General features: G+C 44.3%; 1 protein-coding gene and 1 non-coding gene across 15 annotated transcripts in view; one reads left to right on the top strand and one right to left on the bottom strand.

The window, feature by feature from the left end:
* The window catches only part of SEC14L1 (SEC14 like lipid binding 1), a 90,755-nt gene that overhangs the window by 39,898 nt on the left and 23,453 nt on the right, over positions 1-27,404 (bottom strand). Inside the window, exon 1 of one of the 14 annotated variants that reach the window (XM_054670115.2) lies at positions 13,155-13,173. The exons of the other annotated variants lie outside the window; for them this stretch is intronic. The gene's annotated coding sequence lies outside the window, so the exon portion shown is untranslated. Of the gene's footprint in view, positions 1-13,154; positions 13,174-27,404 lie in introns of those variants that run through there. 14 annotated transcript variants of the gene reach the window in all.
* On the top strand, positions 23,742-23,886 carry LOC129137778 (U4 spliceosomal RNA). The gene has a single exon (XR_008540569.1). It is a non-coding gene; the product is annotated as a U4 spliceosomal RNA (small nuclear RNA).

The following is a 27,404-nucleotide window of genomic DNA, read 5'->3' as shown; positions in this document are numbered from 1 at the left end:
TAATTATTGTGTAAGAGACATCCAGTGGGGAAAAAATAATGTTGTCAATATTAGTTCATCAATTTTAACAAACATACTGATAGAGGCAGGAGGCAGACAAATGCCTAGGCAGACAGGAGCAGGTCCCCAGTGAAATCCAACCTTCAATCTGGAGAGAGTCCTGGGTAAATCCTCAGACGGGACTGAGAACCCACCTTCTCATTTGGCACAGTTTCCTCTGATTGATCCGTCTTTCACCTATTTTACATATACCTATCCTTTCCTAATTGGTTTACTTTTTTTTTTTCAAGACTGAGTTTCGCTCTTATTGCCCAAGCTGGAGTGTAATAGCATGATCTCGGCTCGCTGCAACCTCTGCCTGCTGGGTTTGAGTGATTCTCCTGCCTCAGCCTCCTGAGTAGCTGGGATTACAGGTGTGCAGCACCACGCTCAGCTAATTTTTGCCTTTTTAGTAGAGACAGGGTTTCACCATGTTGGTCAGGCTGGTCTCAAACTCCTGACCTCAGGTGATCCACCTACCCCGGCCTCCCAAAGTGCTGGGATTACAGGCATGAGCCACCATGTCCAGCCTCCTAATTGGTTTTCTACACTATCATGCCCACCTTTGAGTGGTGTCTTCACTTTAACCTTTTTTGCATACTCACAAACCAATCAGCACACACTCCCTATTCTGAGCCCATAAAAAGCCCTGGGCTCAGCTACACGGAGGCCGGAAATTAAAGAAAAATAAAATTTAAAAGAAAGAGAAATAAGTTTTCCTGTATTAGGCTGATTTGTCCCAGAGGCAGCAACAGGCACAGCCTAGACCCAGGAAAAGTCTTGATAATATTATCTAATGTGCTCTGGAGACTTTCCCAGCACTCCCTCAACACAGGGAGAAGAAAAAACAAATTTTTCTTTGTTTTATAGAATGAGTTTATAGATTCCTGTTCTCTGTAACTAGTGACTTCAAGTATTGTTTTATCTAAGAAATACAATGAAGGTCATGAAAAGCCTGAGTAGGCCTGAACTACAGCTGCCTGGGCACCACAGTGAAGGTTATAGGATAAGTCCATGCCTAGGCAAACACAGATAACGGACATCTGGGTTGCACAGCAACAGTTATGTGCAATCCTGAGTTATGAACCTGTAACGATTTAATTAACTGTCTTTGTCCCACCTCTGTATCCCTGCTTTCACGCCACTATAAGCTTGCTTTAGCTAGCCCACCCCCTTCTGTGAAGTGTGTATAAAAGTCAAGTGCTGTCTTTGTTCTGAGCCCAACCTTTGGGTGTGAATCTGCTGGGCCTGAGTGCACTCAATAAAAGATTCTCCTGTTTTAACCCGAGATCTCTCTCTCGTCCTCCTGAATCCTGCAACAATACTAGTGCCAGAGATGATGAATTCCTCTTCAAAGGGTTTAACTGTGTAACGTCCTTGTTCTTTGTTCAGAAGCCCAACCTCCTTATACTCTCTTGTTTCTGGCCTGCAAACAACCCTCCTGCTCTTGTTGTGCCCTGACATGCTCAGACAAGTCCAGACATACCTTGTACTGTAACAGACAGACTGCTCCTATCCCCTCCTTCTCTTACAAATCATGCGTTTATCCTATTCAAAAAAGTTTATGTCTTAGCCAACCGGGATCAGTTTAGATTGTACAGTCCAATCCTAGCCAACAGGGGAAGGACACCGACAGGAACTGCGTTAGGGATAAAAACCCCTTCCCTCCTTTGTTCAGTGTGCTCTTGCAGTCGTAACAGACGCAGGCGGCACCCTTCTGCAAAAGTAAATTGCCTTGCTGAGAAATCCTTTGTCTCAGTGCTAGTTTTTCTCTTGAGCACCGCTTACTTGTTCCCAACAATCTGGGGGCCCATCCAGGATTCCTATTCTCCTCTGGGGAAGGGTCTCCAGTCCTCACTCGTGAGGAGATAGGTCCCACTGCCTCGTTGTGGTGGCCTCAAGGGTTAGGGATCGAGACCCACCTGGTGTGACGAATAAACCCGGACGCTTAGCAACGCGGGAGAAAAAGGCCTACAAATACCACGGTGACCAGGTAACTCTGTGCAGAGACAAAGGTTAAGAAAAAACACAATGGCAGTGAAGTATTTCCTTGGTGGTCAGGACATCCTGGAGGTTGAAAGTGTGTGAATGAGATGCACAATTGAGTGTGGAGTCCGGATCTGTGGTTCCATGGTCACCTCATACAGCTTAGGACAGCTTGCCTGTCTTGCCTGTCGGGGGATCATACCGACCCGCCAACGCTAAGGGGGACCTGAAAATTCCCACAAAGGAAGCAGCCAGAGAAGGATTAAGCAGAAGCAAAAGAATACAAGAAATCTCAAGTAAGGGGGGTTGGGCCTCTAAAGAAAGAGTGCAAGAGGCCAGGCGCAGTGGCTCATGCCTGTAATCCCAGCACTTTGGGAGGCCGAGGTAGGCAGATCACAAGGTCAGGAGTTCAAGACCAGCCTGGCCAACATGGTGCAACCCCATCTCTACCAAGGAAATAAATAAATAAATAAATAAAATACAAAAAATTAGCCAGGTGTGGTGGTGTGTGCCTGTAGTCCCAGCTACTTGGGAGGCTGAGGCAGAAGAATCGCTTGAACCCAGGAGGCAGAGGCTGCAGTGAGCGGAGATCGTGCCATTGCACTCCCGCCTGGGCAACAGAGAAAGACTCCACCTTAAAAAAAAAAAAAAGAAAAAAAGAAAGGGTGCAAGAAATCTCTAGTAAGAGAGGTTGAGCCTCACAAACTCAAAAAAACACCTTCTCCAGGATGCGAAATACCCCAAGCAAGACAACAGAATTTCCCGGGACAGCCCCTTAGGTCTCCTGCTAAAATACTGGAAAGATAATGAAAGGACTAAAAATAAGAAAAAGCAACAAATGGTAAAATATTGTTGTTTTATTTGGACTAAGGAAACTATCCTCAAACCATCAGTTTTCTGGCTACAGTTTGGGTCAAATGAGGATTGGATTTGTCAACTTTTAATAGAGTATGTGAATAACAAGAGTCCTGTCCCTCAGGAGGAGATACGCTATGCCCTGTGCTGACGGCAGGGGCCTGTCCACCTCTACCCCCTCAAAGCCAGTAAGAATAAGCCAGAAACTACTTACCCTATAGAAACTAAGGCCCCCACCCCTAAGCAACCCACATGGGATCCTTTAGACCATCTGCCTCAGCCAGATACCTCTCACCTCCCTCCCCCTCAGGCAGCCACCCTGGACCCTTCCCCCGACTCACGTTGTGCCCCCTCTTTATAAACCTAACTCCTGGAATCATTCCCAGCCTGAGGGCCCTCCCCCAGGAAGACTTCAATGTGAGACAGAACAATGTAAAAAGGATATTCAAAACTTCCCTTTCCCCACCACTTCTAAAGAGTTAGCTCCAACTCTCTTCCCCTTAAGGGAAGTGCCCCTCAGAGGAGGCTGAATGCTCCATTAACTAGCTCAGAGGTCCGAAACCCACAAAGGGAGCTCAAACCACTCTTAAGTGACCCTTATATAGTGGCTGACCAGATTAATCAATTTCTCGGACCCCAGATATATACTTGGGCTGAGCTAATGTCTATCCTAGGTATTCTCTTTTTAGGAGAAGACAGGAGCATGATTCGCAGGGTTGCCATGACAATTTGGGAACATGAGCATCCCCCAGGTCAGAACGTCCCAGCAGCTGAGCAAAAACTTGCGGCCGCAGATCCTCAATGGGATAGTAACAACGCAGCCTACTGAAGGAATATGCAAGACCTTGGAGAACTGATAATTAAAGGAACTCAAAAATCTGTACTCCGCATCCAAAACATTCCCAAAGCTTTCTATGTACAACAAGCGAAGGATGAAGGACCTACAGAGTTCTCAGAAAGGCTCAAGGAGCAAGCGAGGATATATGCAGGTCTAGGTTCAGAAGACCCTCTTGGGCAGGGGATGTTAAAGCTCCATTTTGTTACCAATAGTTGGCCAGACATCAGAAAACACGTTATAGAAAATAGAGAACTGGAAAGATAAATCTATAGAGCAGCTTTTGAGAGACGCTCAAAAGGTATATGTATGAAAAGATGAGGAAAAGAAAAGCAAAAACAAAAAGCAAGGATCATGCTGTCCGCCCCACAACAGAACACTCAGGGGCCAAAACCTATAAAGAACTTAAGCCCCCACTTTCCAGGCCATATAAAGGCTATAAAACAGCACAGCCAAAGAACCCAAAAGTAGAGGGGGAAACGGGCAAAACAAATGCTTCAAGTGTGGAAAAATAGGCCACTTTAAAAAGGAATGTCCCAGATGGGAAAAAGAGAAAGAAGTCATTCTACTCATGACCTTGGAGGAAGAACACGGCGGTCAAGGGCTCCACTCTTTTTTTTTTACCTCAAGTCCCACCAAGAGCCCTTGATAAATTTAGAGGTGGGACCCAAACCTGAGCTTATCACCTTTTTCATTGATTCAGGAGCTGCTCGCTCCTCAGTTTGTTATCTTCCCCCTGGTGTAACTTGTTCACAGGAAAAACTTTTTATTTCGGGAGTAAAAGAAGAGGGGTTTAAAGCAAAAATCTTAGAAGAAACAGAAATTAAATATAAGGACCGCTCAGTAAATATTAAACTTCTGTTAATCCCGGAGGCAGGAACAAACCTATTTAGGAAGAGATTTAATGCTAAAATTAAACCTAGACCTCTATGTTAACCAAGAAAAATTCCTCCCCTCCCTAAATTTGCTCACTACCCTAGATAAAGGATACATCCATCCAGATGTATGGTCAAAAGAAGGAAATCGAGGCAAGTAATAAAAGAAAAAAGGCATAACGGGTACTCAGTAGTAAACGGAGATATCCTCACAGAAATAAAATCAGGAAGATTACCTAATAACGGGTCTGCACCTGCTCTGCGCCAACATGTGAGCTGTTTGCATTAAATCAAGCCTTAAAATTTCTGCAAAACCAGGAAGGAACTATTTTATACAGACTCCAAGTATGCTTTTGGAGTGGTCCACACCTTTGGAAAAATTTGAACACAGCAAGGCCTCATTAACAGTAACTTAGTCCACAGGGACATAATAATTCAAGTATTAGAAAATCTATAGTTGCCAGAACAAATAGTTGTTGTTCACGTCCCAGGTATCAAAGAAATCTTTCCTTTAGAAGCTGAGGGAATAATCTTGCTGACCAAATAGCCAAGCAAGCTGCCTCTTCCCCAACGGGAACCCATTTTCCATTTAACTCCTTGTCTCCCTCCCCCAGCCACAGTCCCCGTCTTTCCCCATAACCAACAAGAAAAGTTAAATGAAATAGGAGCCAAAGAAAGCTCAGAAGAAAAACGAGTATTACCAGATGAGAGGGAAATGTTGCCTAAACCTCTCATAAGAGGGATGTTGTCTCAACTCCATCAAGGAACTCACTGGGGTCCCCAGGCTATGTGTGATGCCACTCTCGGAGTTTATGGGTGTATAGAAATCTATACCCTTGCTAGGTAAATTGTGGATAGTTGTATAATATGCAAAAAAAACTAATAAATCAACAAATAAGAGGCAAGCCCTTGGGGGAAAAAACTCAGGGTTAACGCCATTCCAAAAAATTCAAATTCATTACACTGAAATGCCCCCAGTAAGCCATGTTAACTATTAGTAATAGCAGATCATCTCACCCACTGGGTAGAGGCCATCCCTTTCCCAAACACAACAGCTAAACATGTAGTTAAAACCTTATTAAAACAAATTATACCTAGGTTTGGAATTATAGAAAACACTGATTCAGACAATAGAACCCAATTCACTGCCCTCGTTATTAAAGGGCTCACTCAAGCACTAGGAATAAAATGGGAATATCATACACCAAGGCATCCACCCTCATCAGGAAAAGTAGAAAGAATGAACCAAACTTTAAAAAATCATTTAACCCAACTAATTTAAAAAACCCAGCTACCTCGGACAAAATGCCTTCCTATTGCCCTGTTCAGAGTCCAAACAGCCCCGCAAAAGGACACTGGCCTCTCTCCTTATGAAATGCTTTATGGACTGCCTTACTTAAACTCTAATACTGACATTCCCACTTTTGAAACAAAGGATGAATTTCTCAAAAACTATGTATCAGGTCTGTCTTCCACCCTTTCCTCTCTTAGGACTCAAGGCCTTTTAGCACAAACTGCACCCCTTGAATTTGCAGGCCATCATCACCAGCCCAGAGATTACGTCCTCGTCAGAAGTTGGAAAGAAGAAAAGCTCAAACCTACTTGGTAAGAACCTTATTTAGTACTTCTAAAAACTGAAACGGCAGTCAGGACCACCAAAAACGGTTGCACTCATCACACCCAAGTCAAAAGAGCACCATCCTCTCCAGAGTCATGGACTGCCGTTCCAGGACCCACCCCAACCAGAGTCACGTTAAAAAAGAAAGTTTAATCTGTCTCTTCCTTCTTAGCTTCCTTTCCCCAGCTACCACACATCTTATTATTAATATAACCAGATCTAGCTCCCCTCAAACCATTACTTTTAATGCTTGTCTTGTTATGCCCTGCGGGGATCTCCAAAGCCAAAGACAGCTGGCCTCTTCAGAAAAGTACCTTTGCCCTTCCAGGATAAATAAAACTGCCTACAGAACTGACTTTTGCATGGACCGAGGCCGATCCTATAACTGGTAGTTCTGTGATACTTGGGGAGATGTAATCTAGACCAACAAGTGTCAAGGCTGGACCTCCTCAATAGGTTGTACCTATCGAAAGCCTTACATTCACTTTACCAAAGGTACAACCCCCTCCACCTGTCAACTCCAACAGTGTAACCCTGTGCAAATCTCTATTAATGTCCCCACCTCTACCGACACCAAGCCTCCAAGGTGACTCCAAGGTCACTTCTATGGCCCAGGAGCTAATATTCCTGGAAAGGACCCCAAAGGATCCTTTGAAATGCACTTCATTACTCCTCAACCCCCTTCACCTTCTTCTCCTTCTAAACCCTCTTCCAATCAAACAGCTGTTCTTTCCGTACCCCATGACGAAACTATAGTAGGCACTGTAAAGGTTAAAGATTTAAAACAAACTTTAGTGCTTAGAACAGGATACCAAGATGCGAATGCCTGGCTGGAATGGATTAAATATTCTGCACGCACATTAAACAAAATTGACTGTTAGGCTGGTGCGGCAGGCAGGCCAGAGGCCCAGATAGTCCCCTTCCCACTTGGACGGTCTTCTGACCGACCGGGCGTAAGCTGCACGGTAAGTCTCTTTCAAAATCTCACAGCCTGGGAGAGAGCATGCAAGACTCTCTCACTGCTATTCCCCCAAGTTAAAGACCCCGCAGGTCAGCCCCCAAGGGCCATCTGGCCTCCAGCTTCTGATGTTAATTTTACCTCGTGTCTTCTCTCATGGCAAGGGGAAAGATTAACGTCCCTCGGAGACCTAACAGGGTGTAGTCAAACCAAGCCTTCCCAAGAGCTTACCAGTCAAGCTGCCTTTTGTCTATTCTCAAGCAAATGTATGGTGGTACTGCGGTAAACTATTAGGCACTCTGCCGAGAAACTGGAGTGGCACGTGAGCCCTAGTCCAACTGGCCATCCCTTTCGCTCTGGCATTCCGTCAACATAACAGGACAGAGGATCACAAAAAAAAAAAAAAAAAAAGATGCTCCTCACGGGTCTTTTGCCCCTCACATTTATATAGCTGCTACTGGGGTCCCACAAGGGGTACCAGATAAATTTAAATCCCAAAACCAAATAGCTGCAGGATTCAGATTCAAATCTGCACTGTTCTGGTGGTCAACTATAAACAAAAATGTAGATTGGATAAATTACATTTACTATAATCAACAGCGGTTTGTCAATTACGCAGACGATGCCATTAAAGGGAAAGCTGAACAATTAGGCCCACCAGCCAAATGCCCTGGGAAAACAGAACAGCCCTTAACATAATGTTAGCAAAAAAAGGCGAAGTCTGTGTCAAGACCAGAGTCCAATGCTGTACTTTCAGCCCTAACAACACAGCTCCCAATGGAACAATTATGAAGGCTTTTACAAGGCCTTACCTCCATATCAGATAAGTTAGACAAAAATTCCAGAATAAATGACCCCATCACAAGTCTCACGGAAAAGTGGTTTGGTGAATGGAAAGGGCTTATGACTTCAATATTAACCTCTCTTGCAATTGTTACAGGTGTACTCATATGTAGGATGCTGCATCATACCCTGTATCCATGGGTTAATGCAAGGACTTATAGAAACAGCTCTCACAAAACCTCCCCTACCTCTCCTCCTCTATACTCAAATAGGCTCTTGTTCCTAGGTGATCGAGAAGAACAGCAGAGCCAAATCATGTTAGAAAAATTTGAAGAGGAAGAATTATCAAAAGACAAAGGGGGAAATTGCCAGAGATGATGAATTCCTCTTCAAAGGGTTTAACTGTGTAACGTTCTTGCTCTTTGTTCAGAAGCCCAACCTCCTTATACTCCCTTGTTTCTAGCCTCCGAACAACCCTCCCGCGCTTGTGGCCTGACATGCCCCGTACTGTAATGGACAGACCACTCCTACCCCCTCCTTCTCTTACAAATCACGCATTTACCTATTAGAAAAAGTTTAAGTCTTAGCCAACTGGCATCAGTTTAGATTGTATGGTCCAACCCTAGCCAATAGGGGAAGGACACAGGGAAAGGAACTGCATTAGGGATTAAAAACCCCTTCCCTCCTTTGTTCAGTGTACTCTTGCAGTTGTAACAGGCAGCACCTTTCTGCAGAAGTAAATTGCCTTGCTGAGAAATCCTTTGTCTCAATACTGGTTTTTCTCTTCAGCACCGCTTACTTGTTCCCAACACAAAGAACTCTCTTGCCTTTGGGTAGAGGGAGTAACCCTGTGTACCCTCCCCACTAAAAACTGCTTCATCACTCAATAAAACTTCCTGCCTTGCTCACTCTTTTGAGTGTCCACGTGTCTACTTCCTCCTGGTCATGAGACAAGAACCCAGACCTAGCTGAGCTAAGCAAAAAATCCTGCATCAGTATCACACAAGATGTTAATAATAGGGAAATTTGTAAGGTGGAAGGAGAAGGTATATGGTAATTCTCTGTACTAGCTGCTCAATTTTCTATAAACCTGTAATTGCTCTAAAAAATAAACTCCATTAAATATGAAAAAAAGAAACAAAAGCAATCAAGTAACCCATTGGCCAAAGGTAAAAACCTATTGTGCTCATGGTATAAGAAAACTGGCCAGGCGCAGTGGCTCATGTCTGTAATTCTAGCATTTCAAGAGGCCAAGGTGGGTGGATCACTTGAGGCCAAGAGTTTGAGACCAGCCTGGCCAACATGGCGAAACCCTTTCTCTGCTAAAAATACAAAAATTAGCTGGGTGTAGTACTACGTGCTTGTAATCCCAGCTACTCAGGTGGCTGAGGCAGGAGAATTGCTTCAACAATGAATTGGGAGGTGGAGATTGCAGTAATCACACCACTGCCCTCTGGCCTGGGAAACTGTCTCAAAAAAAAAAAAAAAAAGGAAAAAGAAAAGAAAACAGAAAGACAAACAAGCTTCTTTTAAGAACCTAGAAAAATTTCTAACATTACTTATTCAACATTCACTCCCTTCTCCAACAGGCACAGGGCTGAGGACACATGAACACAAGACAAGTGTCCTACCCATGAAGAGCTTTCATCTGGGGAGAAACACATCAGAGAGATGATCAAACCAACATGTATATATGGAGAGCCTAGTACGCATGCACCCTAATCAGCTTCACAAAGATTACTGCATTTAATAGGTATAATCTTTTTTTGTTGTTGTTGTTATCTTGTTTTTTGTTTTTGAGACTGAGTCTTGCTCTGTCACCCAGGCTGGAGTGCAATGGCACGATCTTCACTCACTGCAACCTCCACCTCCCAGGTTCAAGCCATTCTCCTGCCTCAGCCTCTGAAGTAGCTGGGACTACAGGTGTGCGCCATCCAGCCTGGCTAATTTTTGTATTTTTAGTAGAGACAGGTGTTTACCATGTTGGCGAGGCTGGTCTTGAACTCCTGACCTCAAGTGATCCACCTGCCTCTGCCTCCCAAAGTGCTGGGATTACAGCCATGAGCCACTGCACCTGGCCCTTAATAGGTCTAATCTTTCCATGAAATAAGTGTTTCTCCCATTTTAAAATGAGAAACAGAGGCTGAGAGAATTTGAACCCAGGATATGAACCCAGGTCTGCCCCACTCCAGTTACCATTCTATTTCAGAGCACGGGCTTTAGAAGAGGCAGATCTGGCTTCAAATCCCAGTTCCACCATTAAAAGTGGTCCTTGGGGAGGCTATTTAATTTCATTAAGCTTCAATTTCTTCATGATCTTCAACTTACAGCATTGTTGAAAGATTAAATAAGAAAACATAAAATGTTTGGCAGGCCCTGACACAGAATAAGTAGGGGGCCAAGCATGATGGCTCAGGCCTGTAATCCCAGCAATTTGAGAGGCCAAGGTGGGAGGATCACTTGAACCCAGGAGTTCGACACCAGCCTGGGCAACATAGCAAGATCTCATCTCAAAAACAAAGAATAAGTACAATACTCAATAAGTGTGGCTACTGTTCCGTGCAGCACATGAACCTCTCAAGGAGGAAGACACTATTGGTAATGAAGTAAAGCCGCTGTCAGGCCCACAGTCCAGGAACCAGCTGAGCTATGCACAAGATGAGGAGGGGGACCTTCTGAATGCAAACAGTTTAAAACACTAAACATTTTCATTTGACATTTATCTTTTCTACTAAACTTTGGAAATGCACCAAATAAAATCCATGTGTTCACCAAACTAAAATAATTATCTCACTCATGACCCTAAAAATACAAGATGTAAGTCTCATGAGACTTTGCTAGGAACCAGTTATTTTAAGTAAATAATTAGCCGACTAAAAAAAGGAACTAGGTATAAATAGGAGCATATTAGGTCTCCTGCCTTCTACAGAGAAAAGAAAAGGCCAAAGGAAGATAATGGCAAAAAAAAGGATCATACTTCAGTTCAGGCACTGGGAATAAAACACTCCCCTTATCATATAAATTGTGAAAGGAAAATAAATCTTGGGGCCCCAAAATCACTCAGCTAAAAGGAAAAGTCAAACTGGGAGGCAAATCTGCCTCCCATTCCACTCAAAGTCACCCCTCTACTCACTGAGAAAAATGCTTCTGGCTGCCTCTCTCACCCACCTGCGACCTGGAGACCCCCTCCCTGCTTCAAGTTGTCCCGCCTTTCTGGACAGCACCAATGTACATCTTACATATACTGACTGATGTCTCATGTCTCCCTACAATAAGTAAAACCAAGCTGTGCCCTGACCACCTTGAGCACATGTTGTCAGCACCTCCTGAGGCTGTGTCACAGGCACGTCCTCAATCCTGGCAAAATAAACTTTCTAAATTAACTAAGACCTGTCTCAGATATTCGGGGTTCACAGAAGAAGAGGAAATATATGGATTTAGTTTTCTAATTCATTGATTAGCTACGTATACTATATTCGGTTGACAGAAGGAGAAAATATGGCCCTGAAGATAAGTATCAGTCAAGTGGAAAGGGAACTTTCATAAAATAAATGAAGAAAAAGGCGTACTGAGTAACAGGATGTTCTCTGCAGAGGTTTCCGGTTACAGGTAGCCCTCAATCTGGCTTCTAATGGCATTAACGTTTTCCACAGAATAAGGAAACACGATCTACTTGGAAGAGAAAGAATTCATGTCAGGAAGCAAATTGCTCAGCTCCATTGTGGCCTGAATAAATGTAAACATGAGACTGTTGTTCCCACAGTTCTGGGAGGTCATCTACTATTCTCAGGACAAAAGCCTTCTCTGCCACACGATTACCTGCCAGACTCCACACTGTGCCAGCATCTATGGCCTTCAGCTATTTCAAGCTCAGCTTTCCTAGCAACTTCCTCCCACTCCGCATCACCACCACCCTCACCCGCACCCACCCAATTATCATGTCTGCAACTCAGCTATCCAAGTGTCCTTTCCCTCCACTCCTCCAGCACTGTCATTCTAGGACGAAGACACAAACCGGGGAGGCATATGGCAGGGCAAATTAGAGCCTGGGCTCTTGTGTCAATGGACCTTGATTTGAATCCCAGCTGGACAACCTGGAAGCAAAGGCCTCCTGTCCAAGCAAACAGAAAGAAAGCCACCAACAAAGGGAAAGCGCTGGGAAAAAGGGTTACTGCCCAGCAGGGAGACGGATCACACCAGACAGAGCAAAAGGGAAAAGAGGTGGGGGGAAATAGGGAGGTTTTTCAAAAAATTGAGTTTAATTGACCAAATTGGGCACTCCTCCCTCAAACCAGAATTGGTTCAGAGTGACTCCCAGAGAGGTCTTTTAAAGCAAAGACTGCAAACTGGCCCTGATGGGAATTATGAAAGCCAAGTGCCTGAGCGCCGTGGGCTGATGGCCTCCAGGTGGGCACAGGCGCTCTGCCTGCTCGGGGGCACGGTACCGGGTCAGCCCACACCGCTGTCAGCAGGCGAGGCAGCCAGGTCAGGGAAATCACTTAGTAACCAATTTCAACCTGTTTCCTCAGTTGTAAAGTGGGATGAAAGAGCCTACCCACAAAGTAAGTGTGGGCAATAAACAAGGTATTGCCTCACAAGCACTCTCTAAATGTTGTTCTTAGACCTGTTATATGTTCTTTAAGTATTTTGCAAATTGCGGTTCAGTGGCAGGATCCCTGGCTGCCACCCAGGAGCCCAGGCTCCTCTCCAGGCCAAGCAGTATCATCTTCACCCTGGGCTTGTCAAGGTCAAATAAAAATATAAAGCTGAATCCCTAAAACAGTTTCATTTGGGAAAAGAGAATTGCAACTTAGGGCATAGAGAAAGACCAGGGTGCTCTTCGGTATGTGCGAAGAAAAAAACGGAAGGCTGGGGGTTTTATGAGAAAGAGAAATGTCATCATCTATGTGGCCCCGCTGCGAGCCGCTCCTTTGATCTTAAAGAAACTTGACAGCATATGAAGACTGAATATCCATGTGAATGCATGACACGAAGAACATGGTGACAGCGTCTGCTCTCTGCAAGTGAACAGGCTCAGAAAGGTCTGAGGGACTCTCTGAATGAACTTAAAAATTCTGCTTGTTAACAACAAGTTTGACTCTGGTAAATGGCCTTCATAGCTAAAGTATAAAACCAAAGAGGAGGGAAGAGGAGGAGAAAAAGAAAGAAAAGAAAGAAAGGTGACATACTGTTTTGAAAACTCACTGGTACTAGTGAAGTTTTTGGGAGCTGGCAAGCTCTGACTGATGAGGGAGGGACGGTGCTGAGAAAAACCAGTCTCAGAGTCACAGTAGTTCATTTCAGCAGCAAGGAGTTAACACTGGTCTTAAAGTTACAGCAGGTCACTGTGGCAGCTGGCCTTCAAGATAATCCCGGGGCAGACGCTCTGTGTCCCAGCTTTTCTTCTCCCCTGGTCTCTCGACTCCAGTTTAGTTGGGTGTGACACAGTAAGTCCAATTCGTATCATCGATTTTCACAGACTCTATACTCGCTGAGAGCAGAACTCAAGGGGCTCAGTTGCCACTGCAAGCTCCAGACCAAGCACAGCGGCAGGAGCTACGTCAATCCCCTCCAGGAAATAACAAGAGTCCAGGAGGCAGAAGCTGCTAGAGAATTGTGTCCTATTGGCCGATGGCATACCAAACTCCCCTGTCTCCCTGGTACATGGCCAATATTCTCAAACTAAATAGCTTTAAGTGTTTTAAGCTTTTAAAGTTAAAAACATGATATAGTTTTAGGTGAGGATCTTAACATCACCTACAAAGCACTCCAAAATGTCCTTCATGAAAAAGAAAACATGACTATGAGAATCCACAACAGATTTTTTTTTTTTGAGACAGAGTTTCGCTCTTGTTGCCCTGGCTGGAGTGCAATGGTACCATCTCGGCTCACCGACACCTCCGCCTCCCCGGTTCAAGCGATTCTCCTGCCTCAACCTCCCGAGTAACTGCGATTAAAGGCACGTACCACCACGCCAGTTCATTTTGTATTTTTAGTAGAGACAGGGGTTTCTCCATGTTGGTCATGCTGCTCTCGAACTCCCGACCTCAGGTGATCCACCTGCCTCGGCCTCCCAAAGTGCTGGGATTACAGGTGTGAGCCACCGTGCCTGGTCCACAACACATTTTTTTAACCTTTCCACCATGTGGTAATCATGCAGTCAAAATATACATCATGTTACTTTCCACAGATCTAAATTACACCCAGAAGAAATTGAAGACACTGTCATTCCTATTTTCCATTCTCATCTCAGCCTTACCAGTCAATATCAACTTCAATTCAAATGGCTGTCAAATCAGTACTAATTTGATTCCTTGCACTGAAGGGTTGCCCATATTTAAAAATACTTGAGCCACAATAAGGAGCCAATGGGGCGAAGCTACCATCTGTGGGATTATGACTGAACGCCTTTAAGTCAGAATCCCACCCAGGCAGACGGATACAGCAGTGCCCGTGGGGCCTCGGTTGGCCTCCAATGGCCTCAGACAGCCAGTCCCTCCCCCGCCGAGCGCCAGGACTGGGGTCCGGTGCAGAAAGCCCCTCGTCCTGGGAAAGGCAGTTGCCCCCTTGCCCGTTGGGCCACCCATGTTCGTGGGGAACCTGGCTCTAAACCATTCATAGACGACCTGCAGAATTCTGGGTCGGGGATTTGTACGTAGCAGAGCACCTCCCTCACTGCGATCTATTGAAAGTCAGCCCTCAACACAAGGGTTTGTTTAAAAAAAAAAAAGAAGAAGAAAGAAGAAAAGAAGAGAAAGAGAGAAAGAGAGGAAGGAAGGAAGGGAGGGGAGGGGAGGGAAGGGAAGGGAAACAAACAAAAATTAAAATATAGTACTTGAGCCAACCAGGCACTCATGTTAAACACAAACAGGATAATACAAGGATGTTTATTCCCCTCCCCTCCTTAACCTCTGGTTGTTTAAAAAAAAAAAAAAAAAAAAAAAAAAAACCAATTTAAGGACCCAGCTGATTTGGATTCATCAAAGTAAAGCAAAATCTCTATGGCAAAGAAATCCTTTATGAAGCTTGAGTCATGTACAAACCCTCCTTTTAAAAGAGAAACGTTTCCTTGAACCTTTAATGTTGACCAGTTACTTTTTTCCCCTTGCAGAACTCAGTCTATTGACCAGTTATTTTTATTTTTTAATTAATTTTTTTTTTGAGATAGAGTCTCGTTTTATTGCCCAGGCTGGAGTGCAGTGGCACAATCTCAGCTCACTGCAACCTCCATCCCACCCCCATCCCCGCGGCTCAAGTGATTCTCTCGCCTCAGCCGCCCCAGTAGCTGGGATTACAGGTGGGTGCCACCATGCCCAGCTGATTTTTGTATTTTTAGTACAGACAGGGTTCCACCATGTTGGCCAGACTGGCCTCAAACTCCTGACCCCCAGTTATCTGCCCGCCTTGGCCTCCCAAAGGACTGGGATTATAGGCGTGAGCCACCTTGACTGGCCAGTTATTTTTATTATAACGTTACTTAAATAGGTGCAAACAAACTAGTTTCTAAACAAAAAAGCTCATACAATTATAAAATGTAAACAACATACATTTCATGGGGAAAATGACAATTTGTTGAAGACCAATTTCCCCTTCAAAATGAATATGGAACTGAACAGGAGGGGCACGGCTTCTTTCAAACTGGACAGAAGCTGTTTGATGACTCACTACTCCCATCATTTTACTCTATTTCAATCTTTATTTGTACAGCTCCCCATCTGCAAAGTAAGTACCCCAGTCTACAGTTCGCTCAAACACATCATTTACATAGTAATTTCATCCCTATTCTTTTTGTATTTACTTTCAGCCATTAAAACAGTATTATTTGTTGTCCACAAAAAATAAAAGCTAACCATGTGCTGATAGTGCTCAGCTGTAAGCATGCTATACAGATGATCTCAACGCATCTATGTAGTTTTTCGATTATCAAAATAAAAGTACAAAGACAACCAATCCCTGTTAGAGAATTATAAAGACACTAGTTAGAAAAAAATGGAGGTATACACATCTTTAAATACAAATCTTTATACTTAAGATACCTGGTCTCCGTCAATAAATCTTGAATGTCAAATACTTTGCATGCCACAATTACTTAAGCCCTAGGCAAACAAGAATGTCTACAGGGCTATGAAAGGTTTTATTTCTCTTTGCTTTTCATGTGTTTAAAGCAATCGCATGATGCTGAAAGCATCCAAAGGAAACCAAAACATGCATGATATTCAAAAACCATTCCTAATCTGAAAAATTTTTGGTCTAATAAAGAGCAAACTGAGTACAAATCTCTCTCTAACAACAAAATAGCAGTGTGCATATTCCCTTTCAGATCCGCTTGGACTTGGCAGAGTACGGTTTTACTTTCCAGAGTGTAAAAGAGAAATTTGTGGACTTCAGAAAAGCATTTGGTGTTCTAGGGAACTGCAGCTGTCAGCTTTTAAAGATGCCATGTGTTTGCCCACATAAAGGAATGCAATGAGCTATGGAAATATTATCTGGTTTCATGAACCAGAATAATAACTCCACAGAGTCAGTAGGCTGCCAATAGGAGTGCTTTAATCCATCAGGAAAATACTGATCACTCACTGTTTATTAAATATCTACTGTGCAGGTTGTACTTCATAGACCTTGAAGCACTTAAAATTTAAATCACACTCTGAAGAACAAAGAAAAGAAAATCAGGAGTAACACTATGACTTGAACACTTAACGGGGGGCAGGGTCATCTACAGGATTCTCTATCTTCTCTACCACCTCCATCCCCTTAGCACGGGAGTTCACCCTTTTATTTAAGTGGGTCACCACTCAGCTCATCATTCCACACCAGCTTTTACACGCTATTCTTTCTTTGTTAAAAAATTAACAACAGTGGCAATCATGAGCTGTAAATTAAAGCTGTATTTTCAACAGACGGAATAAAATAGTGGTTGAATTCCTCAAGGAACTTGTCTTTTGGATCTGGAATCTATCAAATATAAAAGACAAGGGCCGGGAGCGGTGGTTCACGCCTGTAATCCCAGCACTCTGGGAGGCCGAGGCAGGCAGATCACGAGGTCAGGAGTTTGAGACCAGTGTGGCCAATATGGTGAAACCCCATCCCTACTAAAAATACAAAAATTAGCTAGGCTTGGTGGTGGGCGCCTGTAGTCCCAGCTACTTGGGAGGCTGAGAGAGAAGAATCGCTTGAACCTGGGAGATGGAGGTTGCAGTGAGCTGAGATCGCGCCACTGCACTCCAGCCTGGGCAACGGAGCGAGACTCTGTCTCAAAAAAAAGAAAAAAAGAAAAGAAAAGAGGCCGGGTGTGGTGGCTCATGCCTGTAATCCCAGCACTTTGGGAGGCCCAGGCAGGCCCATCGCCTGAGGTCAGAAGTTCGAGACCAGCCTGGCCAAGAGGGCGAACCCCCATCTCTACTAAAAATGCAAAAATTAGCCAGGTGTGGTGGCTCACACCTGTAATCCCAGCTACTTGGGAGGCTGAGGCAGGAGAATTGCTTGAACCCGGGAGGTGGAGGCTGCAGTGAGCCGAAATTGTGCCACTGCACTCCAGCCTGGGTGACAGAGTGAGAGTCTATCTCAGAAACAACAAAACAAAAAAAGCACTACAGCTGGGTGGATCACATGAAGCCAGGCGTCCTAGACCAGCCTGGCCAACATGGTGAAACCCCGTCTCTATTAAAATTACAAAAATTAGCCGGGCGTGGTGGTGCACGTTTGTAATACCAGCTACTTGGGAGGCACGAGAATTGCTTGAGCCCCAGAGGCGGAGGTTGCAGTGAGCCGAGATTGTGCCAATGCACTCCAGCCTAGGCAACAGAGTGAGACTGTCTCAAAAAAAAAAAAAAAAAGAAAAGAAAGCAAGCTATAAAATGTAATTGAAACTTTAAAAATGTATAGTACAGACAACAGACAAAAGGTAGAAACAACCCAACGTCCACCGATAAGTCAATGGATGAGCAGAATGTGGCAGATACAATTGAGTACAATTCACCCCTGAAGAGGAAGGGAATTCTGCACATGCTACAACATGGATGAACCTTGAAGACATTAGGCTAAGTGAAAAAACCCAGTCACACAAAAGGTCAAGTACTGTGTCATTCTACCCATAAGAGGTACCGAGAGTAGTCAAATTTTTAGGGACAGAAAGAATGGTGGCTGCCAGGGGCTGGGGAAAGGAAGAATGGGGAATGAGTGTTTCATGGGGACAGAGCTTCGATCTGGGGAGATGAGAAAGTTCTGGAGATGGATGGTGGTGGTGGCTGCACAACGATGTGAATTTAGTCAGTGCCACTGAACTCTGCACTTAAAAGTGGTTACAGGCCGGGCACGGTGGCTCACGCCTGTAATCCCAGCACTCTGGAAGGCCAAGGCGGTTGGATCACGAGGTCAGGAGTTCGAGACCAGTCTGGCCAATATGGTGAAACCCCATCTCTACTAAAAATACAAAAATAAAAGTTATGGCCAGGCACGGTGGCTCATGCCTGGCCCACATGCTTGTTAATATAACGTGGACATCACTAAATAAACTCAAGAACAGCAATTTGGAGAAGTACATAAAGCAAACAGTCTCCTTCTAGTGTATGTTAAATCCGTCACATGAAAACATGATGTAATAAGAGCCTATTTATACAGCCTGTTGAAAAAAATCATTCCTTTGAAAAACTTTTAAATAAAAGTTATGGCCAGGCATGGTGGCTCATGCCTGTAATCCCAGCACTTTGGGAGGCCAAGGCAGACGGATCACGAGGTCAGGAGCTTGGGACCAGCCTGACCAACATGGTGAAACCCCGTCTCTACTAAAAATACAAAAATTAGCCGGGGATGGTGGCGCACGCCTGTAATCCCAGCTACTCAGGAGGCTGAGGCAGAAGAATCGCTTGAACCTGGGAGGTGGAGGCTGCAGTGAGCCGAGATCATGCCACTGCACTCCAGCCTGGGCAACACAGCGAGGCCCCGTCTCAAAAAAAAAAAAAGTTATAATAGAAACCACCCTCCTTTCTTCCTATCCCATGTACTACAAATTCAAATGATGCAAATCCACACCAGTGGTTCTCCAGCTTGAGCAGGCGTAAGAATCACCTGGAAGCCTTGTGAAGCCACAGACTGGCGGGACTCACCTCCAGAAATTCTGACTCAGTGAAGAATTAGGATTTGGAACTCTTCGAATTTACATTCTAAACCAACTTTGTGTGAGAAAATTCAAATGAAGATAATACATGTTTGGAGAAGAGCTTTCTAAATATTAATGCCATAAACCCTGCAACATACCAATGACCACTTAAATCAATTTACTTCTTAAAATATGTACCCTGTAGCTTTTAGTTCTGGGCCTTGTTTTTTAATACATACACAAGCATTAAACTAGGAAAAAGAAAAGAAACACACACATTTTGTGATTAGGCCTACCTCATGTTATGGAATAACTTATTTATTAAGAAAACAAGAATTATGTAATAACTCTTGGGTTTTGAATTTGGAGAAATCTTAAAATCAGATTACCATTCTACCAGAGTCAAGAATTTTACTTAAAATAGATTTATGTTCTGTAGGAGAACCAAAGAAATAGGATTTTGTATATACTTTGTATTCATCACTACAGGAGAAAAGCCACTCAAAACACTAAGTGACACATAAACCAGGACACGCTTTTCAGGCAACTAGAGGGATTATAAGCTTCAGTTCACTGAACTATTTTACTCACAAAACACGATTTGCATCAGATTCTTTTGAACCATAAATAGTAAATACAGCCGACCAAAAGACTATGTTCCAATGTAACCTTTTGTCAAAATTTTCATCATGTCATGGGATTAGAGTAAAAAAAAAAAAAAAAAAAAAAAAAAAATTTCACTGACAGAGAAGAAGTGATGCAAGAAACGAAAGCATATATTGCAAGACCCTCTACTCTTCATAGAAATCTTTTTTTTTTTAGACGGAGTCTCGCTCTGCTGCCCAGTCTGGAGTGCAGTGGTGCGATCCCAGCTCACTGCAACCTCAGCCTCCTGGGTTCAAGCAATTCTCGTGCCTCAGCCTCCCCAGTAGCTAGGATTACAGATGTGCGCCACCACGCCCAGCTAATTTTTGTATTTTTAATAGAGATGGGGTTTCACTATGTTGGCCAGGCTGGTCTCGAACTCCTGACCTCAAGTGATCCACCTGCCTCAGCTTCCCAAAGTGTTGGGATTACAAGTGTGAGCCACCGCGCCTGGCCGAGAAATCTATTTTTGAGGGCATGAGGATTTGATTCTCACCCTGGGAACACTGGCAGTTGCAGGGAAGGTGACAGAGGCAGAGAGACCAGTGGAGTGTCAGGACCCTACAGCGGCTGCCAGTGCACAGAGAGGATCCTCCACCAGGAGCAACTGCATGCGGCCAGCTAGAGTCAGCCAGGTGAGAAAGGAGGAAAGGTATTCTAGGCAAGTATGTGGTCAAGGCACCAAGATCATGACAAAAAATGGTATACCTAGGAAACAGCAAGAAATTCGACATAATTAGACTGTGCAGTGGGTGTGGAGGCCTCGCCATGGAGAGGAGGCTGCCGGGACAGGCAGAAGGCCAATGACAAAGGATTCTGGGAGCCAAGCTTAAGCTGGGAACCTCATCTTAAAGATGAGGTACGTGGACTGGGCGAAGTGGCTCACGCCTGTAATCCCAGCTGAGGCTGAGGCAGGAGAGAGGCGGAGGCTGCAGTGAGCCGAGATGGCGCCACTGCATTCTAGCCTGGGCAACAGAGCGAGATTCTGTCTCAAAAAAATTAAATAAATAAATAAATGAAGATGAGGTGCAGCCACTTCATCATTTGAAACTTGCAGGCAGCACAGTCAAGTTTACAATGTACCGATCTCTCTGGCAGCAGCCCCGAGGAAGAGCAGAAGAGTGAGGGGTAGACTCAGGGTCCAGAGGCTGTTGTAAGGAGGAGTGGTCTGGGGCTAAGCCACCAAGGCTACAGAAGAGCAAAGTGAGTGCCCATCCAGGAGACATCTCTGCCAGCTCCCATCTGGGCACCAGCAAGACTGAGGGGTGAGGAAGGAAGGCTGCCAGGGATGCCTGGATTTCTGCTCTGAGGGTAAGGTACCTGCGGGGCCACACATCTAAAGCAGCAGCTCAGGGGAAAGGCAGAGCTTCTGAGTGGTGTTTTATTGGTTTGGTTTTTACTGGGGTGGGTGTGTGGGTGTGGGTGTGTGTTTGTTTCTGTTGGGGTGTGTGTTTTTTGCGCAGGCAAGAGGAGATGAACTCTGTTTCAGAGGCATTAAATCTGCCTGGGACAGTGAAATGGAGATGTCTGCCAGACACCTGGCTTGGAGTTTGGAAGCTCCTGGGGGGCATCTCGGGTGAAGACAAAGCTTTGAGATCTTTAGTTTATAAAGTGACAGGTGAAGCCACAGGTTTAAATGGGGCTGCCCAGGAAGAGAGCCAGATAGCTATGCCTAAAATAGCATTAACTGCTCATTAAAACACCTATTATTGCCAGAAAATGCAAAATATACAACTGGGGGTCCCCAAACAGCAAAATCAGAGGAAAAGGAACAAACAATCCATCCGCACCTTAATAAGGCAAGAAAGTGGAATAAAGAAAGTCCAGATCAGAAGGGGAAGGCCAGACCCCTAAAAGGAAAAGAAGTAAGGACGCAGCCATCTACTGAAATACACAAGACATTTACAAACTGGACGCTTATCAGTACCTCAGATATTCTACTGATACACATGGCAGTACAGATCACTGAAAAACAGGGCAGATGTCTGAATGGAAAATGGATCCAGTACATATAAAGATACACATAGCAATTATTTCATATATTGATACATAATTATAGAGACAGACTTCTCTTAAAAAAAAAAAACAAAAAAAAAACAGAAGGGGCCAGTAGAGTCCTCCCTCGGTATCTGGAGGGGACTGGTTCCAGGATGTCCCTCCAATCCCAAAACCTGTGGATGCCCAAGTCCCTGATATAAAAATGGAGTGGCATTTACATTTTATATTTAACCTACACACATCCTCTCATATACACAGACACACATCTTTTAGATACAGGGCCTCGCTCTGTTCACACAGGCCAGAGTGGCACTGCAGCCTCAAACTCCTAGGCTCAAACAATCCTGTCTCAAGTCTCCTGAGTAGCTGAGACTACGGGCATGCGCCACCACACCCAGCTAATTTTTTTTCAATTTATCATAGAGACAGAGTCTCGCTAAGTTGCCCAGGCTAGTCTCAAACTACTGGCCTCAAGTGATTCTCCCGCCTTGGCCTCCCAAAGCACTGGGATTACAGATGTGAGCCACCACACCCAGCCCTCCCGTACACTTTAAATTCTCTCTACATTACTTATAATACCAAATACAATGTAAATGCTATGTAAATAGTTGTTGCATGAGTTTTATTTGTATTACAGTTTATTGTTGTATTATTTTTATTGTTTTTCCTGAACATTTCTGATCCACGGTTGGTTGTATCTGTGGGTGCAGAACACAAGGATACAGAGGGCTGCTGTCCTCTTACATCAACTTGTACCATGCAAGAAAATTACAACGCAATATATGCTTCTTGTTACAACATGCAAAATAATTCCACTAGAACTATATAAAAGTGTCTGCTTCACTAGCGTACAGGTCAAAAATCAAGAGAGATGGATCAATTATAACATCTGCCAACCAAAATCCTCTCTACAGTGAACTTCTCCAGGGAAGCTTCCCCAGGCAGCCCAACAGCCCTATCCAGAGCTCTAATAAAAGAGACAACAGAAGAGGGCAAGGACTGACTGCCCAGCACAACTGGACGCCTCAGACCACAAACACCACCCACCTCCTCAGCCCCAGGCCAGACTCCTGCCAAGTGCCTGCTGCATGCACTACATAGAAACGCTGCCAATAAATTAATCCCTCTCACCTGCTTTCAGTACAAAATGAGGACCCATTCAGTGTTAAAAAGTAACTACAAAAATAAATAAATAAGGAGTAACCATAAATAGAATGGCCTAGTTTAATTTGGGAAAAAAATATTTTGCATCTTATTTGCAACTCAAAATTATATAGAACAATCCTAGGAAGAAAAGGGGAGCAGCTGGTTTTAACTATTAGTTTCCATCTCTGCCAGCAAATGTTTAAACAGAACTGCTAGCCAGGCTCAGTGGTTCACGCCTGTAATCCCAGCACTTTGGGAGGCCAAGGAGGGTGGATCACTTGAGGTCAGGAGTTTGAGACCAGCCTGGCCAACGTGGTGAAACCCCATCTGTACTAAAAATACAAAAATTAGCCGGGCGTGGTGGCGCATGCCTGGAGTCCCGCTACTCAGAGGCTGAGGCAGGAGAATCACTGGAACCCGGGAGGCGGAGGTTGCAGTGAGCCAAGATTGCGCCACTGCACTCCAGCCTGGGTGACGAGTGAAACTCTGCCTCAAAAAAATAATAATAATAAATAAATAAAGAGAACTGCTAAAGGGTGGCTGCATTGATTGAATTTAGGTCCACACCTTCTCCTTACAGCCTATTTGCTGTAAGGAACAATTAAATCAGCAAAAGGTTAAGGTAACTGAACAGGACAAATGACCCAGTTTCTCTAACAAATCAATGGCATGAAAGGAAACAAAAGGAAAGGGAGAATGTTAGAGAATAAAGGAGACCCAAGAAACATAATAACCAAATACAAATGGCTTTATTTGAAGCAGGATCCAAGCAACTTATGAAAGACATTTTTTAGACAAGTGAGAAAACATGAACGTGGACTGTGTATTAGATGATCATCAGGCATCACTAGTACTTTCGTTAGGTGGGATAACAACATGGCGGCTGTGTTTAAAAAGGAGAAAGGCTCTCTGCACAGTGGCCCCATCATAGTCAGTGAGGTTTACCCGAAGCACGATTATTGCTCATTGAAAACTTCCCAATACCACAAGATAACTTGCAATAGAGCTGGCACCGGCCATTTCCTTTTTTTTTTTTTTTTTTTTTTGAGACGGAGTCTCGCTCTGTCACCCAGGCTGGAGTGCAGTGGCACGACCTCGGCTCTCTACAACCTCTGCCTCCTGGGTTCAAGCGATTCTCCTGCCTCGGCCTCCTAAGTAGCTGGGATTACAGCTGCCTGCCACCACGCCCAGCTAATTTTTGTATTTTTAGTAGAAACAGGGTTTCACCATGTTAGCTAGGCTGGTCTCAAACTCTTGACCTCAAATGATCCACCCGCCTCAGCCTCCCAAAGGGCTGGGATTACAGGCATGAGCCACCGTGCCCAGCCAGCACTGACCATTTCTGACAGTCTCTATGGAGACTGAATATTTTGGTTTAAAAAAAAAGTCTGCCTTAGTAATCTTAAGCAACAAGAATATAATTTCAAATTTAAAAAAAGAAAAATTAGCTGGCATGGTGGTGTGAGCCTGTAGTCCCAGCTACTCAGCAGGCTGAGGCAGGGCTCCTTGAGCCCAGGAGTTCGAGGCTGCAGTGAGCTATAATCGTGCCACTACACTCCAGCCTAGGTGACAAAGCAAAACCCTATCTCAAAAAAATAAAAATAATATAAGCAAAAGGTTAGAGATGTACACTGAAGTATTTGTCAACAAATTAACAAGATACCTGAAATCTGCTTTAATACACCAGGAAAGAAAAAAGTGGGTAGAACTGATAAAAATATTGGCAAGAGTTTGTTTTGTTTTTTAGAGACAGGGTCTTACCACGTTGCCCAGGCTGGTCTCAAACTCCTGGCCTCAAGCCATCCTCCCCACTTGGCCTCCCAAAGTGCTGGGATTACGGGCATAAGCCACTGTGTCAGGCCCGGCAAGATGCTGATAACATTGAACCGGCAAGATGCTGATAACATTGAAGCTGGGTGATGGGTAAATGGCATTTATTATATGATTCTCTCTACCTGTGTATGCTTGAAATTTTCCATAAAACAAGGTTTGGGGGTTTGTTTGTTTTTATAAAACCAGGTAAATCAGAGAGGCGAGAAGCTGAATCTGATCCATCTTATTTCTGCTTGAAATATTTTCCTACTGCACCACAACTGCCTTCACTCTAGCGCATTAAAGACACTTGGATACAGCTCAGGAAAAGCATGGGGAAAAACCAACTGGAATGCATAATGCTGAGAGGCGGAATACAAGGGAGAAGGTCTGGCTCTGTACAAAGTAGCACATAATGAAAGCTCACTCTAATTGTCCATTTTCAAAACCAACTAAATCTGACTAATTACACCACCCCAGCTTTGATGAAATGCAATAGGACTCACGTGATGGCATTCACAACTTTACAAATGAGGGCAGCACAATCTCCCACTGATTGACCAGGTCCTTTTATATGTCATAGGAGAAAATGCAACATTTCCCTCCACTTCCAGACTTGAACAAAGTTGGGTTTTAAGTCAGCTACCCCAAAAAGTAGATTGCTTATTCGTTTGGGTAAAAACAAATTCTACTGCACATTAGGCTGCTGGAAGATCTAAGAATACCTTGATGCATTTCAATATCAGACCTAACCATCAGAAACTTAAAAAAACCAGAATCAGAAATACAAAAAGGCCCAAGGATGAAATCCAGGATGAGAGAAAGAGGACATGCTCTGAGAAGATGAACGACGGACTGAAAATATTTCCTGTAACTAAAACGATGCTGAAAATCTGATGTGCACAGGACCCCAGTCAGAGGAAGAAAACAAAGTTAGAGAAAAGGGGACAGGCAGCTCAGAGAATATTCAGGCAAGGTACGGGTGGGCGGATGGATGGTTTCTGAACGCAGCTAGCTGCCACAAAGATGGAGAAAGGGCAAAGCAGGACCTGTGCCCCCTGCCCAACCAACCAGAGGAACAACATGGGCACAGCTGCCCGTCAGAAAGTGTTCTCCCTCGGGCATTTCGCACTCCACGGAGGCCCTGATTAAGGAAGAGCAGTGTCTCCTCACCCTGAAGTAAGATATATGAGTCGCGAGTCCATCCCTCACGTCTCCCTGTTTTGTATATGAAATTGGAATGGATGAAAGAACTTCAATATAAATGCCTATTTGATCTAACATTCATAGTCATTTACTCACTTATACACTGATTCAGTTCCCCTGGTATTTGGAGGTGAGAAGGGGCAGGGTATCTGGAAGGGAGAGGGGGAGACTGTGGCATCACCAGGTCGCCCTTGCCTACCCTCACCCCTGCTGTCTGTTTCACTCCAGCACCTCCTCACAGCAGTCTTACACTAGTCACTGGCCTAGTAGGTTACAAAGCTGGTCTGTGGCAGACACAGGTTTGTACCTGGCCTCAAAGCAAATCTCTTTCTCTTCCTTCCTCCGGTCTTACTGGGAAGACATGAGACACCTGAGAGGAAAGGGGGAAAAAACCCCAAATGCCAGAGTACAAAACAAAATAAAGCAAGAGGAGCAGGAGAGCGAAACAAATTCTTTTGTACTCGGGCCATTTAATCGACAACTGTGGTTACTCTGAGAGCACTGCCTGTGGGCCAGCCCTGCTCCGCAAGGAGCAGTATTTAAAAACAAAAACAAAAACAAAACCTATACACTGGTAAGCAGGTTTTTTGGTTATTCAACCTGGAAAAGCACACCATTTAAACTGCCAGGAGAGTGTTTACCAACAAGGTTTTGCAACATTTATGAAAATTTTAAAAAAAAAACAAAAAACACAAATCAGCCAACTATATCACAAAAGGGCTTTGCTCCCAGGTGACCCACTGGTTAATTGAAAGACCACAGCATGTTACTTCTGTTCCATGTAGAAAACATAAATCTCTTGTCTGAAAACAGAATTAAAGATGCATTTTATTTCCTTATTTATTTTTGAAACAGGGTCTTGCTCTGTAACCCAGGCTGGAGTACAGTGGTGTGATCATAGCTCACTGCAGCCTTGAACTCCTGGGCTCAAAGGATCCTCTCTCTTCAGCCTCCTGAGAAGCTAGGACTATAGGCACACACCACCATGACCATTTATTTTAATTTTATTTTTTTATAGAGACAGGATCTTGCTATGTTGCCCAAGTTGGTCTCGAACTCCTGACCTCAAGAAATCCTCCCAACTCACCCTCCCAAGTTCTCAAGTAACTGCACTACAGACAGGCGCCATCATGCCCTGGAGATACAGTTTGGATCTGAATTTCCACCATTCACCAAGTCCTCATCCTCACAGTTCGTGTGAACAAGTCACGCACATCTGCATGCCCACAGACTATGTCCTCAGCACCCGCGCTTGGGAGAACAAGACAAATAACTGTCAAGGTCACCGCCCTGGAAGGACACACAAAATAGTAGGAGAGCAACACTCAAGAGGCTTTGTGAATAAAGAAACTCCCATTGCAAGTGAAAGTACCTAACACCAACTCCAACATTAAGAATGTGTCCCGGGGAAGGGAGAGAAACATGAATGGCGTCTTCAGAGGCATCGGGGACGTGCGGAAGGACAAGATGGGTAAGATCTGGAGAGACAGATGGGGAATGGCAAACATCTGAGGCAAAGAAGTCTGAAAAGAAAAAAGAAAAGAGGGGGC

The sequence above is a fragment of the Pan troglodytes genome, chromosome 19, assembly GCF_028858775.2.
Source record: "Pan troglodytes isolate AG18354 chromosome 19, NHGRI_mPanTro3-v2.0_pri, whole genome shotgun sequence".
NCBI classification, from domain to species: domain Eukaryota; kingdom Metazoa; phylum Chordata; class Mammalia; order Primates; family Hominidae; genus Pan; species Pan troglodytes.
The sequence above is the reverse complement of the archived record's forward strand: the minus strand, read 5'-3'. Positions and strand labels throughout refer to the sequence as shown.